Source organism: Sminthopsis crassicaudata, chromosome 6 (genome assembly GCF_048593235.1).
Source record: "Sminthopsis crassicaudata isolate SCR6 chromosome 6, ASM4859323v1, whole genome shotgun sequence".
NCBI lineage: Eukaryota > Metazoa > Chordata > Mammalia > Dasyuromorphia > Dasyuridae > Sminthopsis > Sminthopsis crassicaudata.
In genome coordinates this window covers 72,633,629-72,650,200 of record NC_133622.1, presented here as the reverse complement: position 1 = coordinate 72,650,200, position 16,572 = coordinate 72,633,629, and positions in this window count along the sequence as shown.

Sequence of the window (16,572 nt, the reverse complement as noted above, 5' to 3'; positions counted from 1 at the left end):
TCAAACCTCCAAATTCATTCCCAATTCAATTCCTTAGCAGAATCTTACTTCCTACTGTATTGACTAAAATTGAGACGATCTCTTTATTGCATTTCTCTTTTTTTCCTCTCTGGAAATTTGATCCATCCATCATCCTTCCTACATTTTCACTTTCTCCCTTTCTACTGGATACTCCTCTTTTAGCTAAAAATGTACTGGAAGGCCACTCCTTATCAGAAAACAAAATAAAGCACTTTACTTTGACCTTACTATACTTCTCCCACACTATTATTCTTTATCTTCTCCTTTGCCATAAAGTTTCTAGAAAGATTAGTCTACATTTTCTTCCTCCTTTTTTATACCACCACTCATTCTTTAACCCAACTTACATCGATCAATACACATTTCATTTAGTACATTCTACCTGCTAGGTCCTGGAAGCCTGTAATAATAATGTTTGATAATGTTTATATTCTCCTGGAGAGTAAACAACAAATACACATGTTAAAAGTATAAACAAGGAAAATGTAATCATTTTGCTGTATGGATATCAGGTAAGGTCTCACTTAAGTCAAGTCTACAAGTATTTATTTATTTATTTATTTTTATTAATTTTATAATTACAAAATTTTTTGACAGTACATATGCATGAGTAATTTTTTATAACATTATCCCTTGTATTCATTTTTCCAAATTTTCCCCTCCCTCTCTCTACTCCCTCCCCTAAATGACAGGCAATCCCATACATTTTACATTTGTTACAGTATAACCAATACAATATATGTGTGTAAATCCCATTTTCTTGTTGTACGTTAAGTATTGGATTCCAAAGGTATAAGTAACCTGGGTAGATAGACAGTAGTGCTAACAATTTACATTCGCTTCTCAGTGTTCCTTCTCTGGGTGTAGTTGTTTCTGTCCATCATTGATCAACTGGAAGTGAGTTGGATCTTCTTTATGTTGAAGATTTCCACTTCCATCAGAATACATCCTCATATAGTATTGTTGTTGAAGTGTACAGTGATCTTCTGGTTCTGCTCATTTCACTCAGCAACAGTTGATGTAAGTCTCTCCAAACCTCTCTGTATTCCTCCTGCTGGTCATTTCTTACAGAGCAATAATATTCTATAACCTTCATATACCATAATTTACCCAACCATTCTCCAATTGATGGACATCCATTCATCTTCCAGTTTCTAGCCACTACGAAAAGAGCTGCCACAAACATTTTGGCACATATAGGTCCTTTTCCCCTCCTCAGTATTTCTTTGGGATATAAGCCCAATAATAGCACTGCTGGATCAAAGGGTATGCACAATTTGATAACTTTACAAGGATTTATTAAGTGTCTACTATGTTCCAGGTTCTCTGCTAAGTGCTGGGTAAACAAAACAAAAAGTAAAAATAATCGCACACTTCAAAGTGCTCACAGTCTAATGAGCTGAGCTTGAAGCAGGTTAGGGATTCAGTAAGATGGAAATGAGGAAGGAGAATATTCTAGTTACGAGAGGTACATAGACTAATCATTCTCAACCAGTCTTCATGCCTGAAAGCCATGGCTATATGAATAAAGAAAAGGAAAAAGATGTGAAATGTATTATGGGTGGAGAATACAGAAGTTTTGAAAACTAATTCAGTATGGAGATTGAGAGAGAGAAGCATTGATTATGACTTTGAGATTGTGAACCTGGGTTATTGAAAGAAGGGTGGTCCCTATAGCATTGGATTAAAACCTATGTTTAAAATTTTCTAGTGAAAATGGTATACGTCAGCAGTATGATCACTAACTCATTGTGGATGATAGAATTTCCTAGGGTTGGAGACTATTGGGATGGGAAGTAGGAAAATTTAATTAAACAAGAGTTGAGGAAAATATACTGTTGAAGTGATTCTCCCCTTAACTTCCTTATTTTCATTCTTGGCACAATCAAGCCCCTAGTCACTTAGGCTCAAAATCTACATTATTGTAGACTCTTTCCTCTCTCTTAACCTCTTATACTCAATGACTCTTCCCATCCTGATAATTTTGACTGAAACATTTCACTAATCCATTCACTCTTTATCTACTTTCATAGCTGCCACTCTTGTTTAAAACCTTACTGTCTCATATCTGCACCATTGTAATAGCTTCTGTGCTTCCAATCTCCAATTGTCCTTCATACCACTGTCAAAGTAATTTTCCTTGTCATGAAGCTGATTGTACTCAGGCCACACAGCTTCTAAACCAATGGCCTTAATATTAGAGGTGACTGATCTGGTTAAGGTTGAACCTGTCAAAAGGTCTGGCTGTAAAATTAGCCTCAGGAGACAGAGGAATGGATGAGGTGAGAAGGTGAGCACCTTCTGGTGAGGTCATGATGTACAGACCTCCAATACAGAAGAAAGGAGGTGCTAAGGTTTAAACCTGGAAAAGATAGTATTGAACGAATAAATGAATTAAAGAGAATTTAGGCATCTAGGCTGTGTAATGGAAATAGGGCTGGGTCTAGAAGAAGGAACACTTTTTGAATTCAAATCTGGCCTCGCTCATTTATTAGTTATACTCCTAAAAGCTCCAGGGCAGAAAAGAGTGGTTATGGTCAGTCTCTAGAAGGATCTCTGAAAATACCTACATAAAATTATTGAAGTTTGAGAGAGTACACTGTCTACCCTGGAAACAGAGCCCTGCTTTAATAAAGAGTTAAAAGCCAAATAATAGACTAGGAAAATGAGCAGACAACAGAAAAAGATTCTGAGCATAAACTACTATGGTGACTAGGAAGATGAAAACATACACACTCAAAAGATAAAGTTCCTATATTCAAAACCTCCAAGAAAAAAATAAGAATTTATCCTGGGCTATGAAAGAGCTCAAAAAGGATTTTGAGAATTAAGTAAGATATAGAGGAAAAACTGGAGAAGAGAATTGAGAATAGTGCAAAATGAAATACAAAAAGCTAATGAAGAGAAAAATGCCTTAAAAAGAAAATGGGCCAATTGGGAAAGGATTTACTGAGGAAAATAGTTCCTTAAAAATTAGAATTGAGCAAAAGGAAGCTAATGACTTTATGAGAAAACAAGATATAATGAAGCAAAACAGAAAGTAGAAAAAATGTGAAATATTTCATTGGAAAAACAACTGACCTGGAAAATAGATCCCGGAGAGATAATTTGTTTATTTTTTATTTTTTCCCCAGTTTTCTTTCTTTTTTTTATTATAACTTTTTATTGACAGAACATATGCCTGAGTAATTTTTTTACATTATCCCTTGCATTCACTTCTGTTCCGACTTTTCCCTTCCCTCCTTCCACCTCCTCCCCTAAATGGCAAGCAGTCTTATACATGTTAAGTATGTTATAATATATCCTAGATACAATATATGTGTGCAGAGCCGAACAGTTCTCTTGTTGCACAGGGAGAATTGGATTCAGAAGGTAAAAATAACCTGGGAAGAAAAACAAAAATGCAAACAGTTTACACTCATTTCCCAGTATTCCTTTTCTGGGTGTAGCTGCTTCTGTCCGTCATTGATCAATTGGATCTGAATTAGATCTTCTCTTTGTTAAAACTATCCACTTCCATCAGAATACATCCTCATACAGTATCGTTGCTAAAATATATAATAATCTCCTGGTTCTGCTCATTTCACTTAGCATCAGTTCATGCAAGTCTCCAGAAGAGATAATTTAAAATTATTGGCCTACTTGAAAGTCATGGTCAAAAAAGGAACCTGGACATCATCATTTATTAGCTGTGTGAGCAAATCACTTAACCATATTTACTTCAGTTTCCTCATCTGCAAAATGAGCTGAAGAAGGAAATGGTAAACTACTCAAGTATCTTTATCAAAAAAAACCTCAAGAAAATATAAAAGAGTGGAACATAACTGAAGCAACTGAACAATGATTAAGAACTTTTTATGAACTGAGCACTGTGCTAAGTGATGGGGATTCAGTGTTTTAAGGAAGAGGCAATCTTTCCCTTCAATAGGTCTGCACTCTAATAGGAAAAGGCCACAGATAAAAAGGAGCAGTCACTGGAGAAGGGTATTGTTTATTGCCCCTTGGGGAAGGGATGAGAATCAAAACTAGCTTACCTTTGGGATACAGCTAGGAAAGAATCATTTTAAAAAGTTTTTTAGATGCCTCTCTTTTATACAACTTTTATTTCTTGATATTTCCCCTTAATCCCCTGAGCATTGAACTCTCACTTGTAACAAAGCAGCATAATTCAATTAAACTGACAAAACTCTAAGATGATGAAACCAGATCTGAGTTAATATCAACATCTAGATGAAGAATTTTGGCCCAGAGGGAGCTAAAGAGAGTAAGAAAACCAATCAGCAAGCATTTATTAAGTGCCTACTACATTCCAGGCTTTGTACTTCATTCTAGGATTACAAACATAATACATTAAATAATCTCTCTTTACAAAGAAAGCTCAAATATCTTACAGCTGGCTTAGGAACAATTTAGTTGTAAGTCCAGCTTAATCTTTTCATCTGCTCATCTGCTCCTGTAATTCTCACCGTTAGTTCCTCTGTGGTACTTAACATCAAATCTCCTTTATCCACAGAGTACTAAAATTCTTAATGCACTTTTAAGAGGTTAAAGATTAAAACTGTCCTAAGCCTTTTGGGACCCCCCTGTATACCTAAACCTTTGGTATGATCAATCAAAGGGGAGGGGAATGGTTGGGACGAAAGAAAAACAGCAACTTTTTTTCCCTACAGTGGCCTGAGGATTTGGGATTTATTGCTAATAGATAGACTTAGAAACAGTTTGATTCTTGAAGGGAAAAATCGGTGGAAAAAAATAGATGGGATCTGTTGGCATCTTTATATCATAAGGAGTTTCTAAGGGCGTGCATGTCATGATATGATGTTGACTACCGGTCATCATTTCTAAGGGGCAGAAGATTGAGTTCAATAATGGAAAATCTGATAATCTGATGCTTAGTTTGTCCACTGAATCCATTGAATGCCTCTTCATCACAATGATTGTTTTTTTTTTCATGTATTTCACGTCTGGGCTCTAGAGAAACACAACTCCAGCTTTAGAATTGATGTAGACATTCAGGACAATGTTATAAGATTGGAGCAAGAGCTAGAACAAATCTAGGAATCTAGGAAACAGGAAGTAATACAATATTGTCATATCCAAGTTATTGTTTATTTCTCACATGCTCAGGGATGTGCTGGGGCTTACTCAGTTTGTGAGAGAGGATTGTTAAATTTTTAGAGTGAATATTTATACCTTGGAAATCAGCAAATGCTATAAAGCAAGGCTTGATTTGTTGTTCTGTTGATTTTCTGGACTTAAGAAAGTAATAAATGGGGGCAGCTAGATGTTGCAGTGGATAGAGCACTGGCCCTGAGTTCAAATGTGACCTTGGACACTTACTCCCTGTGGGACCCTAGGCAAGTCAGTTAACCCCAATTGCCCTGCAAAATAAACAAAAAAGGACGTATGTGTGTGTGTGAATTAATAACACTTATTAAAAGTATTTCAAGGGTACATATCTTTTCCAGAAAGCCAGTTGTTAAACATTTACTAGACACCCCAGCACACACTGCACAATTAGCAATCTGCACAAATGTGGGCCAGATCAACTATGGTGATATTTGCAGATCAGCCCTAATTGCCACCTGGGCTTTACTTAAATGTTACATTACTTAGTTCTTTCTGACCCAGATGTTGGTGGAACTTCCAAAGCTCATTGTTGGGCATTGGCACAACTATATTCTTTTACCTGTTTTAACATAGTGGAAGAAAAGATAAAGAAGAGTGAGAACTCAAGAAGAGGTGAGGAACTGATTTGATATGGGAGGGAGGGAAGGGGGAAGGAAGAGAGAGAGAAAGAGACAGAGACAGAGACAGAGAGACAGAGACAGAGACAGAAAGAAAAGGAAGAGAAGAAGGAAAAGAAGGAAGAGGAGGAAGAGGAGGAAAAAAAGGAAGGAGAAAGGGAGAGGGAAAGGGAAAAAGATTATACCTAATCTAGCAGACATTTTGAATAATGGGGATAAAGTTGGGAGACTAGAACAACTTGTCAGAGGTAAGGAGAGAAAACATAAAAGAGGAAGCAGCTAATAGAATGACTTGTTTTGAGTATTCTAGTTAGAACACTGGGGGTGTGTGCTGGAGAGCCCTTCACATTATTGTTTGGAGACTATCCTAACTCAATGGCTACAGTGTGGGAGGGGGCTGACTTTTAAGGACCACCACAATTATGCATTCCTGCCTCTAATAACTCACTGGCAGGAACAATTTTCTAATATCTAGCCTAAATAGTTCATGTTGCAGCTTAAGACCATTTCCTCTTGCTCACAATTAGGAGAAATGGCACTTTGGTATTTGAAGACTATTATTAAGTTTTCCCTTCACCCCATCTTCACCAAGCCATATGATATTACCAGTATAATACCTCTTACAATAATTAGCTCATTTAAAGCCTATGGGGCAATATAACGACTCCTAAGGTCCATGTGGTTCTTTCTTCTCCGGCTTTCCAGGAGTTTATTTTAGATAAAAAGTTATGATTTCAGTCTCAGTTGCTCCAAGCCCCCAGTTAGGAAAACCTCTAAAATGTAGGCAGAGGTCAGGCTTTCTGCCTAACTTTACATCAATCTCTACTTAACCCCTGGCCTCTTTGTGGTCGAAAACAAAATTCAGTTTACTGGAAATGTTTGGGTAACAGAACATCAGATTCTAGTATAGTGTTTGTGGATAGACAGGCACCAGCAGGGGATAAATTAATGGGAGAGCCAACCTTTTCTTGGGATTTTCCTTAATCTAGGTTTTCTGCTTATGATACCTATAGAGCTGATGGTCCTTGAAAGCAGCTTTCTCCCAAGGGGTATTTTAGAATGTCATCCTTGTTTCAAATTCTTCAATGAATTTGGTTCTAGTTAGCTCCATAATTGTAGATAACATTTGGGTATGATCAAAGGTCATCAGGCTGAATGGGATTTTTCTTCTACTCCACACTTAGGCCAGTGAATAGGAATAGTTGATTAGGAATGTTCTCATTTACTTTATTTATTCACTCATTCGTTCATTTATTTATTTGTTTGTTTGTTTTTGCTGGGGCAATTGGGGTTAAGTGACTTGCCCAGGTCACACAGCTAGGAAGGGTTAAGTGTCTGAGACCAGATTTGAGCTCAGATCCTCCTGACTTCAGGGCTGGTGCTCTAATCACTGTACCAATTAGCTGCTCCTCATTTACTTTAGATGAGATAAGGTTAGGCTAATCAAATCACCCCACCTTAATATTAAACCCACTTTTATCCATTTTCTTCCCCCTAGGAAGTAAGAGGCTCAAGTTTGACATTATTAATAGTTCCTTTCCCACCATGGCTCCATTATCCTCTTGAGAAAGTGGAGATTCTCTGCATATCACATTTTTTCCAGCCAATTTTATAATTTTGATAAAATTATTATTTATTATATATAATATAAAATTAATAACAAAATTATTTAAAAAAAGTAAAATTATTAAAAAGTCATTAAAAAGTAATCATGATCAAGATTATAGCATCATGTAAGGAGGAGTAAAGAATGATGATTCCTATCCCATTGTCCTGGCCACAATGATCAAGTATAAAAGGAGAGATTTTCATGATTCTCATATCTTTTCATATCCTCACACAAGTATGCTCACATTTACCAAGTGACCTTTCGGTAATTTCCCAGAGCCTATTTTAGCAAACTGAAGAACTGATTTTGAGTACATGGAGCATCTTTGAGGTTGGGTGGAGGCTACCATTTTATGGCTTGTTTTGGTGATGGGTGACCAGAGGAACCATCACAGAGCAAGACTGGACAGTTTGACCTAGCTCAGATCTGATTCTCCATTGTAGGGGTGGGGAATTGATATTGGTTTTCACTTCTTCAAGAATGTTGCTAGAGTCAGCCCTGCCCCCTGTCCTCCCATCAGTGGTATGAATCATACATACAAGGGTTGGTTTTAAGCCAGTTGACATGCAGCCAATGCATGGTTCTGTCCCTTTCTCCTCTCTTTTCTCCCCCCACCCCAACCAAAGCTTCACCACCCCCTCCCCATCTAACCATCCCCTTCTTCAGTGGGATGGATATAAATTCTATTTGGAAGCAAATAATGCAGATGGCACTCTTGAGGGAAACAGGGAGGGTCTGAATCTGATCAAATTGGACAGCAGATTTGAGAAGATGATGGGAGAGTGAAAGATTATGTCAAATGTTTGCTTAAGGATCAGGAGGTTGGGCCCATCCCCTTTATATGGCCAAATGTTACACTGAGCATTGTAAAATCAAATTCTCACATCTTATTGTCCTCCCATTAGATCACATTAAACTTTGGCAGAGAGATTGGCTTGCCTTGGTGGTTTTCTGATTTGTGGTTTGCACTTGGCGATTCTTGCGGGCTTTAAAACCGATTTTATTTTGTGAACAGCCAGTGATAGTCAGACTCTGGAGTAAACTTGCCTGGGCCAAAAATTTTCAGTAATAACATTTCATATTATCAAGAGTTTCCTAAAAGACAGCAAAAGAATGAAAACAAAACTGACATGAATCCACTGGCACATGTTTTATGAGCAGGCGGGTGTTCCTGGTGATGGGTATATTTTTCTTTTGCTTCTGGGGAAATTTGGAGCTGAGATATTGTAATCCTCACAAGGAGATACTGCTCCTTGTTTTGAAGAATAAAAAAAACAAGAGATAAATAGGTGATGCGGAATGTGGCAACATCCCAAGGCTTTCTGGTTATCTGGGACACAAGTGTCTCCTCTTGATGGAAAGAGAATTGTTATATAATAGAGAATAAAGAGGCCATGAAGAGGATGTTGGAAGTACATTTACAACTCCTTCAAAGAGACATTGGGATGTTGGGTTAGGAGAGTGAAATGTGGAACTGACCACAAAATATAGCAAAGTCACATTAAAGTTTAATGCAGCTGTGATAGAGGGGACTTGCCTAACATTATGGGGCGGCTTATGGATGGCAAGGTGTTCTCTGTTTTTTGAGCTTTTTTTTAAAATCAGAATAGGGAGAGGGCATGAGCAGGAGGCATGGATGAGATTTTCTTTGCATGAAGGGAAGAATCCATTTGACTGAAGTCATGAACTTTATCCTTCCTTTTATAAAGGGTTTTTGCCTGCTCCTTTGGCGGCTACCCCTTCTCTAGGTATGGCTTGTTGTTGGAGCTAATGTTAGGGTCCCAACCTTAATACTCAAGTCTGGTAATGTAGCTATGGAGGCCTTGGTCATACTGTTGGTCAATTTTGGGCTACAGACTTTAATACATTGGATATGATCAGATAATTTCCTGAGCCTATTTTAGCAAAATGAAGAACTGAATATGTTAGCTGGCTTTTGTCACCTAGTCCTAAATCTATTGTCTGAAGATTTCTTAAGGTTTTTTTTTTTTTGTTACTTGATTTGTTAAACATGTAATTCATTCCCATTTATTTCCTAGCTAGGGTGAGTGTCTTGTTTGTTTTGTACCAGATATCTTCTTAGTTTAATTAATTTTTTTTCCCCGCTGAGGCAATTAGGGTTAAGTGACTTGCCCAAGGTTACACAGCTAGCAATTGTCTGAAGTCAAATTTGAACTCAGGTCTTCCTGATTTCAGGACTAAAACTATCCACTTTATGTATTGCACCAACTAGTTTCCTCAGTTATCTTCTTTTTTTGAGAGGCAAAAAAAGGAAGGAAATGTTAAATTTGTGTCATATCTTAATAACAAGATACTACAATCAAGCCTTCTTCCAATGCTTTGATAGATGTAAAAACTATTTATAGAAATAGTGGGAATAAAACATCACCTTCAAGATAAAGACAACAACAGAAAATATTCAAAATGTATTTTAATTGGTCCCTGGATAAAATCACAAGTCAATTAATGGAAAGAAAGAAAGGAAAGAAGTAATCCTTGTTCTCAGTGAGCTTACATTCTACTGGGGTGAAAGATATAGTACATCATATTAACAAATTTTATACCCACATATATGTTGGAGAAAGAGAGAAATAGAGAGAGACACACACACAGAGAGACACAGTGAGAGACAGAGAAATAGAGACATGAGAGAAACACAGAGAATAACAGAGAGACAGAGAGAAAAGAGAGAGAGAAGAGTGAGCATGAGAGCGAGAGAGAGAGAGAGACAGAGAGACAGAGAGAGAGAGAGAGAAAGAGAGAGAGAGAGAGAGAGAGAGAGAGAGAGAGAGAGAGAGAGAGAGAGAGAGAGAGAGAGAAAGAGAGAGAGAAGATAGAGAAAGAGAAGAAAGAGAGAACAGGAAGAGAGAGAAAGAGAGACACAAAGAAACAGAAAGACATACATACAGAGACTCCTTCCTTTACTTCCTTCTGACCATCTATAGAGCCTAGAACACTTGGCATATATCTATCCATATCGATATAAATATGTATCTCTCTCTCTCTCTCTCTCTCTCTCTCTCTCTCTCTCTCTCTCTCTCTCTCTCTCTCTCTCTCTCTCTCTTGTATCTTTCTAACTAATACAAACTACTTTGGGGGGGGGAAGCATTATCTACTGGGGAATTCATTAATTGTTTTTTTTGTTTTTTTTTTTAAAGGATTCTGGTTTCATTTGGGGAGTCATGCCAGTGTGTTCCATCATTCACATTTGTTTGTTCTTTCTGTAACTCTCTCCTCTGGGTCAGAAAGTTGGGAATTCAAATTCATGGCAGATAGTACTTATACCAAGAGCAGAGAGGCTTGGGGATGTTGTCTATAGAAATAGCACTTCAAGCACTTCAAGGCTTTGGAACTTGAACCTGTTTCTGTGTGTGTATGTGTGCGCACATGTGTGCATGCATGTGTATGTGTACGTGTGTGTGTGTTAGATTGCCAAGAAGGAGGTGAGTTCTAAAGAAAGAAAAAGGAAATAACTCAAATGTCTTCTTCACTACTCTGTCTTCTTGGTTGTTGAAGCTAGCTACCATTCATGGTTAAAACTGAAGGTTTTCTATTTGAATTTCTAATTCTATTTGAATTTTTTAGACCATCTAGCTATCTTCTATTGTTGTTGCTCTTTGTCCTTTGTTCTGGAAGGGGTCCATGATATCAGGGTGGTGATGTGATGACATGGATTTAAGTGAGGAAGGGCTGGGCAAGGTCACCTGCCTCAATTTCTCCTCTAGAACCATCTGGGATATATCAGTAGCCAGGTATAGATAAGGAAGACTAGGGATGGCCCTGGATGCAATGGGAAACTTTGGCCTTTTTAAAAAGGCCAATGTTTTCAAAGGTCTCCCTTTGACTGAAGTCCCACCCTCAGTGGCTGATTAAGACTGGATAACAATTGAGGCAAAGAATCTCTTTCACCTAGTCAAACAAACAAACAAACAAACAAACAAATAAGTTTGGAAGGGAAAAATCTTCAGGGTTTCTGGCCAAAACAGAAATAATCTCTTAGTTTTAAGTTTATCACCTGGCATAATAATCCACTTGCCTGAAAAATGGATCTATCACTTTGAAGAATTAATGCAAGTGCTCTTTCAGGCTCTGGGGATGGTCAGAAGGAAGTAAAGGAAATGATTCAATATGTCCATCTAATTAGGCAGAAAGGACAAATGCCAACTGAAAATATACCACTTGATTTATTCAGACATACATGTGATAACTAAGTGTCTGAGGAGATTAACTATTAAAGTTACTGAAGAGTTTGGAATGGCAACAGTTAAATGAGTTCAACAAAATTCCTGGGATCACAAGTTGAGAATGGGAAGTGATTTTTAAGAGTTTTCCAGCCCAATCCCTGTCTTTTCCAAATGAAGACTCGGGGGTCCAGAAAACATAAGATTTGGAGTCAGGAAGATCTGACTTCCTAGTTGTGTGATTTTGGATAATTAAAACTTTATTTGCTTCAGTTGCTTCATATGTAAAATCAGGATAATAGTACTTTTTTTTTTTAGCACTTTGTTTTAAGGATTAAATGATATAATATTTGTAAAAATGCTTTGCAAATCTTAGTGGACTATATAAATGCTAGATGTGTATTATTATGACACACACTAGCTGTGAGGTCATAGACAAATAATGTTTTTGTTTCCTAGGCGGCTCTCTTAATTAATTACTGATTAATGGGAGACTGGCTGCCGGTCTGCATGGGTGGAGACAGCTTCTACACCAGGATGAAATCACAGCTTTTTTTCTCCCCTCTCTACCTTCAAATCTGCCAAGCACCATGTTAAAGCTGAGAAGAGGAAAAGTCTCCATTCTTACCACTAAGGCATCTTCATTCTAATCAAGTGACATATGCCATGTATCCAGATAAATTGGATCTAAATTAGGAGAGATGGAGGAAAAGGAGAGGAATATTTGAGGGAAGTGGTGATCAGGAAGTGGTCCTGATCTAAACAAGGAAGACAGATAAGGATTCTAGGGTGAACAGAGACTGAGACTGTATCTTTCAGAGGCATGTTGAATTGGTAGAAGAGCTAACAGCACCAGTTGAACTGGAGGAAGAGCTAATAGTATAATAATCCAGATGAACAGAGAGTTCATTCCCTCCCTCTCTTCCCCACTTAATAGTATTTTTTTCCAATTATAGGTAAAGATAATTTTCAACATTCACTTTAATAAGATTTTGAGTTCAAATTTTTCCCCTTCTTCCCAAGATGACAAGAATTCATATTGCAACATAGAAATCATGAAAGAAGATAAAGTAAAATAAGTTTGGAAAGGTAGGTGAGAGCCACATTATGAGGGACCTTGAATGCCAGGGCTAAGGAGTTTCTATTTGCTTTAACAGGCATCAGAAAGTCACTGAAAGCTTTTGAAAATGGAAAGAGATGGCCTGTGCTCAGGAAAATTATTTTACATTGACGGATATAAAATAGCTATATGGAGAATAGCTGCACTGAGAAATGGATTTTGGGGAGGAGAGAATTAAGGTGATCACCCTGGACTCACATCTCTCTCTGGCTCCTTTTCCTACCTGTCTGGCTGTATCTTGGTCTTCTCTTCTGCTTATACTTTCTTAGTAGTTGTTCCATGTCTTTGAGTTTGACTATTTAACTATCATTTCCATGCAGATGACTCCCAAGTTTATATATATATATATATATATATATATATATATATATATATATATATATATATATAGCCTTTTCTCTCTTCTAAGTTTTATGTTAATGTCAATATATGCCCACTGATTACTTCCAGCCTAATGTCTCATAGATATTTTAAACTAAATATATCCTACCTAGAATTCATCTCTCCCACTCCAGATCTGACCTTCTTCCTAATGTTTCCATTTTTTTTTTTATTGGTGGCTCCATTTTTCTCTCTTCTAAGCTCCATACCAGCATCAATATATGCCCACTGGTTATTTTCAATTGAATGTCTCACAGATATTTTAAACTAAATATATCCTAACCAGAACTCATCTCTCCCCCCCCTCCAGGTCTGTCCTTCCTAATATTCCCATTTTTTACTGATGGCACCATTTTCCTTCCAGTTACTCAGATTTGTAGCCAAACTAATTCTTCAATTTCCAAGCTGCTTCCAATTGGTTCCCAACATTTGTCAATTCAATCTCCACATCCCCTTCTGCCCATGTACAAAGTCACTCAACTAGTTCAGGTTCTTCTCAGCTCTTACTTCCTTAGATATACTTTCTTCTCTTATCTGGGATATTGCAGTAACTGATTTCATGTTTGTCTGCATTGCAGGCATTTGACAACATGGTTGAGAACATCATGCTACAAAGCATGCGAGCAAAGCACACAGACTTTTTTTTCATTCCACTAATGACTGGGAAAGCTGGAGAGCATTGTCCATTGTCCAGAACCCAGGCAAGTGGGCCATCATGAGATCGACATATTATACTGGGGGACTTCTCTGGGCAGTTGCATTTTGACATAATTTAAACCGTCATGACTGACAGTATCAAAGATCTTGATCTTTCTTATTGTATACATACCTCTGTTCTGCTTCTTGCATTTTCAGAGTCAGTTAGCATGTTGGTAGTAAATTCTTCAACTTGAAAAGGCTCCCAGCCAAAACTAAAGTGGAAGGAAGAAAGTTGGTGCATGATATTTTTCTTCTTATAGATGATAGTATGCTTAATGCAGCCTCTGAAACTAAGATGCAACAACTTGATTTTCTGCTGTTTGTGCTAATTTTGATTTAACAATTAACATTAAGAAAACAGATCCTCCATCTACCAGCACCATGTCACCCATATATGGAACCATCAGTTACTACAAATGGAGAAAATTTTAATGCTGTGGATAAGTTCTCTTAGCTTGAGGCAGTATACTTTCCAGGGATGGCTGTTGCAACAGGAGGAGACTGTCTCCTTGATTCTAATCTCTGCTTTCTTTAATCTATCCTCCACAATTTGCCAAAGTGATATTTCAAAGGCACTCTGATCATGGGCGACTAGTTGTACACTTTCTTCTCTGTGTGACTCTGGGCAAGTCACATAACCTGTTTACCTCAGTTCCTTCATCTAAGAAGGAAATGGCAAACTACTCCAGTATCTTTGCCAAGAAAATCCTAAAAAGGGTCATGAAGAGTTGGACATGACTGAAAATGACTAAACAACAACAAATTTTGTAGGCCTTAAAACACTATATAAATATATAACAATGCATTGTATACATTGTTATAACACTACATAAATACTATATAAAGCACTATGTAAATATGTAACAATGAATTGTATACATTGTTATAACACTACATAAATACTATACAAAGCACTATATAAATGTTACAATGAATTGTATACATTCTTATAACACTACATAAATACTATATAAAACACTATATGAATGTATAAATGTAGTAACAAATATTATTGATATTATTATTCTGCTCAAGAAAAACCAGGAGCTTTCAATTACATTTAGGACAAAACAGAAACTCTTCTATTGCTTTTAGAGCCCATGACGAGCTTTCTCCAGCTTGCCCTTACAGGCTTATTGACTTTTTAACAATGCTTCTTCATGGAATCTATAGTTCAGCCAAACTTACCTAGTGGTTCCCTTCACACCATATTCCATATCCTACATCCATTTTGCACAGCTGTTCCCTCACAGCTGGAATGCATCTTGAACTTACTTCTGCTTCTTAGAATCCCCAGAGTTTTTCTAGGCTCAGCTCAGATGCTGCCTCCTCCAATAGAAGGCTAATCCTCATCCCACCTGTTATCCCCTGTGCCTCCCTGCCCCCTACCCATTACTTTGTATATATATTTTGTATTTGTTTTACACATTCATTTTGTTTTCCCAGATCCAGTGTAAGATCCTTACAGGGACTATTTGGTATTTGTCTTTGTTTTTCTGCTGCCATCTAAAATAGTGCATGTAAGGTGCATTGGAGAATACCTCAAATGGATGTTTTTCTTTTTTATTGCTTTCTTTTTTTCTGGTTATACATGTACATTAATTTTTATACACATTTTAAATGAATCATGTTGGGAGAAAAAAATCAGAACAGAGAAAAAACAGAAGAAAAAGGGGGAGAAAGTGAATATAACATATGTTGATTTACATTCATTTTCCACCTATGAATGTTTAAAATTGTCTTTACATGTAACTGGGAAAAAATAAAATATTATTATTAGGCAAGACAATTGGGGTTATGTGACTTGGCCAGGATCACAGAACTATTAAGTGTTAAAGTGTCTGAGGCTGGATTTGAATTCAGGTCCTCCTGATTCCAGAGTCAGTGCTCTATCCACTGTGCCAACTAGCTGCCCCCAAATAAAATATTATTTTAAAATAATAATCAATAATAATCAATAATAAATCAAAGGAACAAGTAAAATTTTGAGTAGTAGTTAAGAGAGTTAGAACTATGTGAATGGAGAGGAAAGAGATATTATGGAGATAGAATTGCTGGGATTTGCCAACTGACAAGATGAAGTTAGGGGTCAGGAAGAGGGGGCCTAGCAGAGAAACCAATGGAAGCTGCTATCACTGGGGAGGATGATTCAAAAACATTTTGCTTCTTCCTTTATTAAACTCGATTCATTCAAAACCTTCTACACCATGGCATTATCTTATCTTTCTAGCCTTATGTCGTATTACTTCTCTTTATATGACAAACTGAAAAACTCACTTTCTTCCATTCTTTTGTTCATCCTGTTCCCTCGGCTTGGAATGCTCTCTCTCTTTCTTTGTGTATTAAATTCCTACTCATCCTTTAAACCCAAATAAAATGCTACTTCCTGTAGGAAGCATTCTCTTCTGCCCACCTCAATAGTATTTTATTTTTCCAAATATATGTAAAGATAGTTTTCAACATGCATTTTTTTGTTTATTAAAGCTTTTTATTTTCAAAACCTATACATGGATAATATTTCAACATTAACCATTGCAAAACCTTGTGTTCCAAATTCCCCACTTGTCCCCTACTCCTTCCCTTAGATGGCAAATAAACCAAAATATGCTAGACATGTGCAATTGTTCTATACGTATTTCTGAAATTATCATGATACACAAGAAAAATCAGATCAAAAAAGAAAAAAAATGAGAAAGAAAACAAAATGCAAGCAAACAACAACAAAAAGAGTGAAAATACTATGTTGTGATCCATACTCAGTTCCCACAGTCCTCTTTCTGGGTATAGATGGCTCTCTTCATCACTAGCTCATTA